The 10,837-nt window shown below is 41.3% G+C and overlaps 1 protein-coding gene across 1 annotated transcript in view; it reads left to right on the top strand.

Annotated features, from left to right (window-relative positions):
• The window catches only part of Zc3h12b (zinc finger CCCH-type containing 12B), a 182,901-nt gene that overhangs the window by 24,953 nt on the left and 147,111 nt on the right, over positions 1 to 10,837 (top strand). Inside the window, exon 2 of the mRNA XM_021153442.2 lies at positions 7,710 to 7,776. The gene's annotated coding sequence lies outside the window, so the exon portion shown is untranslated. The remainder of the gene's footprint in view (positions 1 to 7,709; positions 7,777 to 10,837) is intronic.

Raw genomic sequence — 10,837 nt, forward strand, 5'->3', positions numbered from 1 at the left:
TTTGGTTACATTGTGTGATAGCTAGTTTATTTTAAAATTATTTTACTTACATCCCAAATGTTGTTCCCCCTTTCGGTCCCCCTGTCCTAGGGTTCCTGACCCAATTCCCCCTCCCCTTCTCCTCTGAGAGGGTGCCCCCCCCTTGGCCATTCCCCTCCTCTGAGGCATCAAGTCTTTACAGGATTAGGTACATCCTCTCCCACTGAGGCCAGCCAAGGCAGGTCAGTCCTCTGCTACATATGTGCCAGGGGCCTCAGACCAGCTGGTGTGTGTTTTTTGGTTGGTGGCTTAGTCTCTGGGAGCTACCAGGGGTCTAGGTTATTTGATACTGTTGGTCTTTCTATGGGGTTGCCATCCACTTCAGCTGCTTAAGTCAGTTCCCAAACTCTTCCATTGGGGTCCCTGACTTCAGTCTAATCATTGGCTGGCTATAAGTATCTGCATCTGTCTCAGTCAGCTGTTGGTAGAGCCTCTCAGAGGACAGCCATGCTAGTTTCCTGCCCATAAGCACATCATAGCACCAGTAATAGTGTCAGACATTGGTGCCTCCCCATGTGATGGATTCCAAGTTGTGCTGGTCACTGGATGGCATTTCTGTTAATCTCTTCTCCATTTTTTCCTTGCAGTTCTTTTAGATAGGAACAATTCTGGGTCAGAAATTTTGACTGTGGGTTAGTAACCCTGTCCCTCCACTTGAGGCTCTGTCTATCTACTGGAAGGGGACCCTTCCCCTCTGTTGTACATTTTGGCTAAGGTCACCTCCACTGAGTCCCAAGAGTCTCTCGCTTCTCAAGTTTCTGGTACTTTGTAGAGTGTCCCCCCACCTCTCATCCCCAGAGTCAGCATATTTCCATTCATTCTCCTGGCCCTCTGGGCTTCTCTCCTGTACCCTCCCTTCCAATGCCTGATCCCTCCCACCCTCCCTCCCTCCCACCCTCTGCCTCTTGTGATTATTTTGTTCCTCCTTCTAAGTGAGATTGAAGCATCCTCACTTAGGCCTTCCTTCTTTTTTAACTTCTTATGGTCTGTGGGGTGTATCATGGGTATTCTGTACTTTCTGGCTAATACCCACTTATCAGTGAGTACATACTTGGATGTACTTTTGAGTCTGGGTTACCTCACTCAGGGTGATACTTTCTAGTTCCATCCATTTGCCTGAGAAATTCATACTGTTCTTGTTTTTAATAGCAAGGTAGTATTCCATTGTGTAAATGAACCACACTTTCTGTATCCATTCTTCAGTTGAGGGACATCTGGGATGCTTCTAGTTTCTGGCTATTGCGAATAAGGCTGCTATGAACCTGGTGGAGCATGTTTCCTTAGAGTATGGTGGAGCATCTTTTGGGTATATGCCCAGGAGAGGTATAGCTGTGTCTTCAGATAGAACTATTTCCAGTTTTCTGAGGAACTGCCAGAATGATTTCCAGAGTGGTTGCATCAGTTTGCAATCCCACCAGTGATGGAGGAGTNTTGCTAGTTTTATGATAACTTGATACAAGCTAAAGTCATCTGAGAGGAAGGAACCTCAATTAAGAGAATGCCTCCATAAGATGGGTCTGTAGGCAAGTCTGTAGTGCATTTTCTTAATTATTGATTGATTGAGAAGGCCCAGCCTATTCTGGGTGGTGGTATAGCTGGGCTGGTGATTCTGAGTTCTATAAGAAAGCAGGCTGAGCAAGCCATGAAAAGCAAGCAGCACCCCTCCATGGCCTCTGCATCAGCTCCTGCCTCTAGGTTTCTGTCCTGCTTGAGTTCCTGTCCCGACTTCTTGCAATGTCAAACTACAATGTGGAAGTGTAAGCCAAATAAACCCTGTCCACCCCAAATTGCTTTGGTCATATAGTTACAGCAATAGTAACCCTGACTAAGACACATGGTTTTCCATTCATACACAGGGTTTGGGATGAACTGGCTACTCTCAAAGACTGTATGTTTGCTTTATTTGTTCTTAGACTCTGGCTAGACTATTATTGAAACTGACACTATCCTTTCTCTTTTAATTTAGTATATTTTATTTTGTATTTAATCTTCTAGCACCAGGTTTTATCCAATCTATGTGATGCTTGCCAGCCATACCATTATAAATTGCTTTGAATCATATAGGATTTAAGGAATACCTTTTTAAATTTTTGTTTTGTTTTTAAATTGATGCCTGTGTAAGCTCATGTGCATGTGTGTGCAGGTCCCTAAAGGATCTCCTGGAACTGGAGTTACAGAGGATTGTGAGCCACTTATGTGGATGCTCAGAACCAAATCCTGGGTCCCCTGCGAGAGCAGTGTGTTGACTGTGACAGTTTGGTGGCAGGAGGGCTTTCCCTGCCCTAAACTCACTCCTTGTCAGTCATGTCCCTGGAGACCTCTTGCTGCCAGGCTCTTAGACTACTTTGGTGGCAGGGACCCCTTCAAATCAGGCTTCACATCTTGAGTCACAGGAGTTTCCAGGGCCCTGCATGAGGAGCTTCACTGGCCAGGTCCTACTCCCAGACTTCTCAAACTGCCATTACAGCCATTCACAGCCTCCACCCCCAGGCAGTAACCAGGAGAGTAACCAGGCCCTACCCTACAGAAAAAAACACCACTCCTCAAGCTTGCCCCCAAATCAGGCCATCCGGTAATGCCCTGCCCAATTCCCCTCTCCAAGAAACCCTATATGTCTTAGGATTTTACTGCAGTGAACAGACACCATGACCAAGGCAATTCTTTAATCTGGGCTGGCTTACATATTCAGAAGTTCAGTTCATTACTATCAAGGCAGGAACATGGCAGCATCCAGGCAGGCATGGTGCAGGAGGAGCTGAGACTTCTACCTCTTCATCTGAAGGCTGCCAGGAGAAGACAGGCTCCCATGAGGTTAAAGAGGGTCTTAAGGCCACACCGACAGTGACACACTTCCTCCAACAAGGCCACACCTCCAAATAGTACCATTCCTTGGGCCAAACATACTCAAATCACCACAGTCAGTTGTTGGTTGTATCTAGTGGAGTGGGCCTTAAGTCAAATCAGATATTAGTTGGTTACCCCCATAGCTTTGTACCATCATAGCCCTAGCAAATTTTGCCGGCAGAATAGCATTATAGATCTAAAGTTTTATAGCTGGGTTGGTATTTATGTTTCTCTTTGGTAACCTTCCCATACCAAAGACATTAGAATGTAGAAATGAAGATTCTATATAGGCACTAGCTCAACCTTTCCATGTTAAATAAGTTGTATAGGTGTTGTCTTCAGCACTTGATCAGTTTTAAGAGAGAATTTTCTTGGCAACAGCCTGGGTTGTTTGGGGATTTCTGTGGAATCTCTTTGGCCAACAACTCAATTGGTTGTAACCTAGTCCCAGTACTGGTAGCTTGAGACTGGATGGTCAATTTGAACTCTGTCTCCCTCATTATTTAGAGACTACATTGGGATCCCTTTCCTATGTTTTAAGAAGTTGCCACACCACCCCTCCAATGCGCCTCAATTCTAGTTTTATTTCACTGCATTCTTCCCTCAACCCTGTTTCCCCCTCACTGCCCACCTGATCCTCCCATTCCTGTCCTACCCCAGGTCATAGACCACTCATAAAAATCTATTCTACATCCCTCTCCTAGAGAGATCCATGTGTTTTCTCTAGTCTTTTCCACTATACTTAGCCTCTCTAGATCTATGGATTATAGCTTGGTTAACATTTATTTAATGGCCTATATCCACATATAAACTAATGCATACCATATTTATTTTTCTGGGTCTAGGTTACCTCACTTGGGATGATTTTTTTCCCAAGTAACATCCATTTGCCTGCAAATTTTCATGATGTGATGTGATGTGATGTGATGTGATGTGATGTGATGTGATGTGATGTGATGTGATGTGATGAGATGTGTGTGTGTAGTATGGTATGAGTCATGTGTTTTTGTTCTATTTCATACCTCCCTGTTTGAGAAAATATTCTCCTCTATAAGTTTTTACTGATGGGCTTTTTTACTGGTTGGAAGAAAACTTACACAAGCTATTCAGAGGTTAGAGATTTTGGAGGCTACTTGGGGAACTCTCAGACTTTTGGATTGGGTATGTGGAAGATTTGGTAATTTTTTTCCCCCTGATTTTACAATGTTTTGCTCCCTCTGGTGTCTCTTTGTGGTATTGCACTTTTGAAGCTGTTGTATTTTGGTTTTTTGTTTGTTTGTTTTTACAGTAAATTTTATTTTTTATTTATTTAATTTTTTAACTTATTCACTTTACATTTACACTCACTGCCCCATCCCGGTCACTCTTTGCTACAATCCTTTCTCCATTCCCACTCCCCATTTCCTCTAAGCAGGTGGAGGTCACCCTGGGTATCCCCCTCTACCCTGGCAATCAAGTCTCTGAAGCTAGGCACATCCTCTCCCACTGAGGCCAGAGAAGGCAGCCCAACTAGAAGAACAAATACAATAGACAGGCAACAGCTTTTGGGACAGCCTCTGCTCCAGTTGTTCAGAACCCACATGAAGATCAAGCTGGATATATGCTACATATAATTAAGGAGGCCTAGGTTCAGGCCTACATCCAGCCTGTGTACCCCTTTGGTTGGTGGTTCAGCCTCTGAGAGCCCCAAGGGTCCAGGTTAGTTAACTCTGTTGGTCTTCCTGCAGAGTTCCTATTCCCTAAATCCTTCCCCCCAACTCTTCCATAAGAGTTCCCAAGTTCTATTCACTGTTTGGCTGTGTGTGTCTGCATCCGTCTGAGTCAGCTGCTGGGTGGAGCCTCTCAGAGAACAGCTATGCTAGACTCCTGTCTGCAAGCATAACAGAATATCATTAATAGTGTCAGGGATTGGTGCTTGCCCATAGGATGGGTCTCAAGTTGGGCCAGTCATTGTTGGCCATTCCCTCAATCCCTGCTCCATCTCCCAGTCTCTGGATTTCTTATAAACAGGATACATCTGGGGTCAAAAGTTTTGTGGGTGGGTTAGGGTCCCTATTGCTCTACTGGGGTTCCTGACTGGCTATAGGAAGTGGCCTCTTCAGGTTCCATATTTCCAATGCTGAGAGTCACAGCAGTGGTCATCTCCATTGACTCTTGGGTGCCTCACTTATCCCAAGTCTCTGTCATGTTCTGCAGATGCCCCCCACTGCACACCCCCGTCAGTTGCAGATTTGCATTCACTCTCGTGGCCATCTTTCCTGTCCCTCCCCACACCTTATCCTGAACCATACCATCCACCTCCCCATACCACCTCCAAACAAGGTTCCTTCCTCCATTTGAATCTTATGACTTTTTTTTTATTTCCCCTTCTATGTAAGATTCAAGCATCCTCACTTGTGCCTTCCTTCTTGTTTAGCTTCTTTGGTTCTGTGGAGTGTAGCATGGGTATCCCATATTTTATGGCTAATGTCCACTTATAAGTGAGTACATACCATGCATGTCCTTTTGGGATTGGGTTACCTCACTTGGGTTGGTATTCTCAAATTTCATCTATTTGCCTGCAAAATTCATGATGTCTTTGTTTTTAATGGCTGAATAATATTCCATTGTGTAGATGTACCACATTTTTCCTTATGTATTCTTTGAGAGTCATCTAGGTTGTTTCCAGTTTCTGGCTATTACAGAAAAAAGCTGCTATAATTCTCAGACTCTGGATTGGGTATGTGGGCTCCTCATCCAAAGATTTACTCATTTTTCCCCCTGATTTGTTTTTTTACAATGTTTGCTTTCTCTGTGGTATTGCACTTTTAAAGCTGCTGGTTTTATTTTTTTTTCTTATTCATTTTACATCCCACTCCCTGCCCTATCCTGGGCACCCCCTCCCACAATCCTTCATACGTGTGTGTGTGTGTGTGTGTGTGTGTGTGTGTGTGTGGGGAGAGAGAGAGAGAGAGAGAGAGAGAGAGAGAGAGAGAGAGAGAGAGAAGAAAGAGAATTATGCTACCTGATACCCGAGCTGTCAGTGGTCAGTGTTTCCCACAAGAACCATAGACTAATAGCACAACAATAATAACAACAACAACAACAACAAATAATAATAATAATACCTCTAATACTAGGCATGAGTAAGCTCCTTTTGCATAGTTGGGCAGGGTAGACCAATTGACTCCTAAAACAATATAAACCATTGATACTGCCTTTCGTTGTTTCTTGGTGTATTACTAAACACACTGCACACTTCGTTCGGACACAGGGCTTGGATGATTTGAGCTGGTTCTAACCTGAAAGCTTCCTTCTTGTAGTGTAGCTTTCATGGTACCAGAAAATACTATACAAATTGCCAATGGAGAGAAGAAATTAATAGTTGTATCTTACTGCAATAGCTGTGAATCACAACAATGACCAGCATGCCAAGATATCCACAACATGTGGCATACATGATGGTGGTAACCAACAACTGTCTAGTTGGCTTCAAGGCTCATTCATGAGGAGGGAAATCATACTTTATACTGAAAATCTATCTTCTCAGGGCTAATGAAGTCATGGACCTTAGAAAAGAATCTACTACCACCGCTTTGCTAGACCAGCATTCCTTAGTACATTATTAATGGTATCCTTATACCCACATATAAGTACAGCCACCATCCACATCAAAGAAGCTTTGAAAACCATCACAGAAGATAACTGGTCACAATGAGGATATCATGGGCTTGTGGATAGCCCAGCCCTATTAGATCACCTACATCCCTGCTTTTGCATTTATGATTAGGGAGCATCAATGAAGAAGGGCAGGAAAAAATTCTAAGAACCAGAATATCTAGAAGAGAGCTATGAAACAGTCTTTTCTAGAAATGACTGCTTAAACAGCTGAATAATGGCAATATTAGTAGACACGCTAATGTGGAAGAGGCAAAGTTTCACAGGGTTCTACCCTTACACAAAGAACTATGGGCAATTAGGAACCGATGAGACATAGAAAATTAGCTTCTCCCAGGGATGAGGCCCCTTATTGATTATCCAATATAAAGTGGTTACCCAGAAACTGTATGGACCCAGAAAACAAAACTGGATTTAGCATGTTGTATTTATATATTTTTGCATATATACATACTAATGTAACAATAAGAATCCAAGAAACGAAGACTATCATTCTGAGAGTACGGGTCCTGGGAAGTGTTAGAGAGAAAATACCTGGGAGGATCTGATGGGAAGAACAGGAAGGAGGAAAGTGATATAATTCTATTTTAATTAAAAATGTATTAAAACAATGTGAGTTTACTGGTGAAACAGAAAGCATTTCTGTGGGAAGTAGCCTTAAAAAATAAAAATATGAATATTCACCTTACTCTGTTCTTCCCTTTCTCTTAAAATAGAAGTCACTAAGTTGTATTAAACTGTTCTACATTTCAAATGGAGCAGCAACGAGTCATAGAAATCCATTTTATTCTCAGTTGCCTTTGAGACATGGTGAACATTCTGCTTCTTTAGAGTGTTCTTCTTAGAGTGGTGGTAGTTGAGCCTCTACCTTGGGTAGCTCTCTGAAAAGACAGAATTTAGACATAAATTCCAACTCTTTTCCTTCTCAAGGAGAATTTTAGAGTTGGAAATTTTTTCTCTGTGGTTTCATACTTTGTGGGGGTAGTGGGGTGGGGGTTTAGCCTAAATATTTGTGTTATTTTCAATGGCCCCTCCACCTGGCCCCTTTTAATATCAGTGCTTCTACTCAAGGGAGATGTAACTTAGTTCCACATACACAGAGCCACCCCCACCCCTGTAAGTCCATATGTTCAACATATGTTTTGTCTTTTATTTTTTTCCTTCTCCAGAAAGAAGCCAACAGTTGAGTTTGCTCCCGATTATACTCTACTGAGCTGGACAGTGAGATCATGGAGAGTAAGTACCACAGCCTTTCATCTTGACTTTATTATGGCCGGATCCATGCTTGCCTGAGATGTATTAGGCTGGTTTCTGGATTTCTCTTGGAAGAAATCAGTCTGTGTATTATTGTTGAATTTTGCATCCCCACTGTAGAAAGTAAGGTCTCAGATTTTCTTTTATACCAGCTTCTCACGAACAGACTCCATATTATTGTTTTCTTTTCATTCCATTTTTTTCTTCTAGAGATCTAGATCTGTGACAATATAGACAAATTTTTGATCATTTGTTATTCTCCACAGATGTCCAAGAGTCTGTGTTTCCTCTATTTTTTGATGGTTAAGACCAGGGAAATCTAAATTCTGCCTTCAACTCTGATAATTCTGCTGCTTTATCCGCACTCTACTGTTGAGTGCAGATAGCTGTTTAAAAGACACTCGCTATTGTGTTAGGCATACAATTTGCATTTTAGGTTTTTAAATTGAAACTGAATCATTTCTTTGCTGATATTTTCCACTATTTTTGAATTTGTTTCAAGATTATTTTTAATTGCTTGTTGAAGAATTTTATGTGGCTTTTTTTCAAAAACCAGATTTTTATTTTAATTAAAATATATTTATTTAACTTTCCCTATTCCCCTTTCTTTTCAGTAACTCTCATATCCTCTCCCTTTAAATCCTTGAGGTCATCTTGGTATTTTTGTTTAGTTAATTATATTGTCTCATTCAGGTTAGGGCTTCCATAACTCGATACAAGGAGAATTTTTTTTTCATTTCATCTGAGACATTTTGGCTACTATTTAGAAAACTCTTAATCTTATTTAAGTTATTGGTTTTTATCAAGGACTCTTTCTTTTAGTTAATAGTATAAGCCATGGAATACTTAATTCTTTATTTCAATGTTTAGATGGTGTGTTTTGATTATATTTGTTCCCCTTATCCAACTCCTCCAGGATCCTCCCAGCTTTCATTCCTACCCAACTTCATACTTCCTTCACCCTTTCTCAAAACAATAACAAAACAAAAATAAACCCCCAAAATGAATTCAAAACAAACAAAACCCCAATAAGACAAAATAGCAAAGCAAAACAAAAAGCAAACACAAAAATCATGGAGTCTGTCTTGTGATGGCCAAGTACTTATGGGACTGACCCTGGGGTATGTTGTTATTCCCATGACACTCCATGGAAGAAAATTGATTTTCCCTTTCCAGCAGGAAATCAATTGCAAGTAGTTTTTTGGTTAGTAGTAGAATTGTCTGGCTTGAATTTGTTCAGTTTTATTTTATTTTCTGTGTGATGTCACCGACTCTGTGAGTTGTATCAGAATGATGTTGTTTCCTTACTGTCACCCACCACTTCTGACACTTAAAATATTTCTACCTCTTTTTCCACATAGATTCCTAAGCCTTGAGGAAAAGGGGTTTGATAAAGACATCCCATTTAGGACTGAGTCCTCCAAAGTCTCTTTCTCTCTACATATTGCCCAGCTGTGTGTCTCCATTAACTAAAACCTACTGCAAGAAGCTTTTCTGATGTCGGTCGACTGAGGAACTAGTCTGTGGTATAGCCGTATGTCATTAGGATTCATTTTCTTGCTATGGTCCTTTAGTAGAATAATAGTTGAAGGTTTTCCCCAAGGCCTGTGACCTGTCTAGTCTGAGGTTCTTGGCCACTTTATCATTGTAAGGTGTAGGATCTGTCTCATGGAATGGGCCTTAAATCCAACATTAAAAAGTAGCTGGTCCTCCCACAAGCTTTGTGCCAGTATTTCAGTCATAAATGTGGCAGGCAGGTCTCTGTTGTAGATTCCAGGATTTGTAGCTAGGTGAAATAGATCCTTACTTTTCTCCTCTGATAATATACAAAATACCTCCCAGAACCATAAATGCTAGCAAGTAGGGGTGAAACTTCAAGTTGGGAACTAGCTTGATTTTTTTCCTTGTTTGATGACCTAAGTTGTGTGTTCTGCAGTATAGCCTTCTGACAGATGTCTCGATTTTTACATTGAGTTTTGAAATTTCATATGTATCTTTCCTTCATTATAGATACCTTTCCTAGCTATATTCTTTGAACTCTGACACACAAATGATTCACTATAAATTCATTTTCACCATGCAGGCCAGTGATACTCCATAAAAAGCTGCCAGAGCTACCCTACTCTACTCTGGTCAAATTTCATGCTTTTGCCTTATGCCAACTGAATTGTTTGAGAAAATTAATGAGTTAATTTGATTTAGCTAGTTTTGTCTATTTGCCAAGGAAGAGATTTCCAGGACAGCTGAAGATGTGTGGAATGGATAATTATGAAGATTTACATACACACACACACGAAAGGATATAAAAGGATGATGTAATGAAAAGTATGAGATGAACCTATAATTGGTGAATTTTACTAGTGTTTAAATAGAGTTACTAAAGGTGACATAGACTGCATGAATATGAGATTTGGGGGCCTGCGAGTTGGCTCAGTCAGCAAAGGCACCACCAAGAACTTAGCAAGCATGAAGGCCTGAACTTGATCTCTGAGAGCCTCATGGTAAAGGGTAGGAGAGAGGCAACTCCCACAGGTTATCTTCGGACCTCCACAACATGGCATGCATGCACGTGCATACACATGTGCTTAAAACAAGTAAGTGCAAACTAATAAATGCATAAAATTTCCAAAGTCTTTGACTGTGATGCAAATAACAGTTTAACTATGGGACAGAGTAGCTGACATCATGTGAAAGGAAAGATCATGAGTAAAGATGATCAGAGAACTGAAAAGACAGAAAACTTCTATTTTTGGCAGCATAAAGCCAGAAATGCTTTGGAAACAATAAGAAAAAGTGGTCTTAGCTCAAGCATTTTAAAATATTTAGTTGAAATCCATTGATTAAATTATAAAACCAAGCTCATGAGTTCTGCTCAACAGTATTTCAAAAGTTAATGAGACATTAAAAATACCATAGTTCGGCCAGGTGTGGTGGTGCACGCCTTTAATACCAGCACTTGGGAGGCAGAGGCAGGCGGATTTCTGAGTTCGAGGCCAGCCTGGTCTACAAAGTGAGTTCCAGGACAGCCAGGGCTGTACAGAGA

Source organism: Mus caroli, chromosome X, assembly GCF_900094665.2.
Source record: "Mus caroli chromosome X, CAROLI_EIJ_v1.1, whole genome shotgun sequence".
Taxonomy (NCBI): Eukaryota; Metazoa; Chordata; class Mammalia; order Rodentia; family Muridae; genus Mus; species Mus caroli.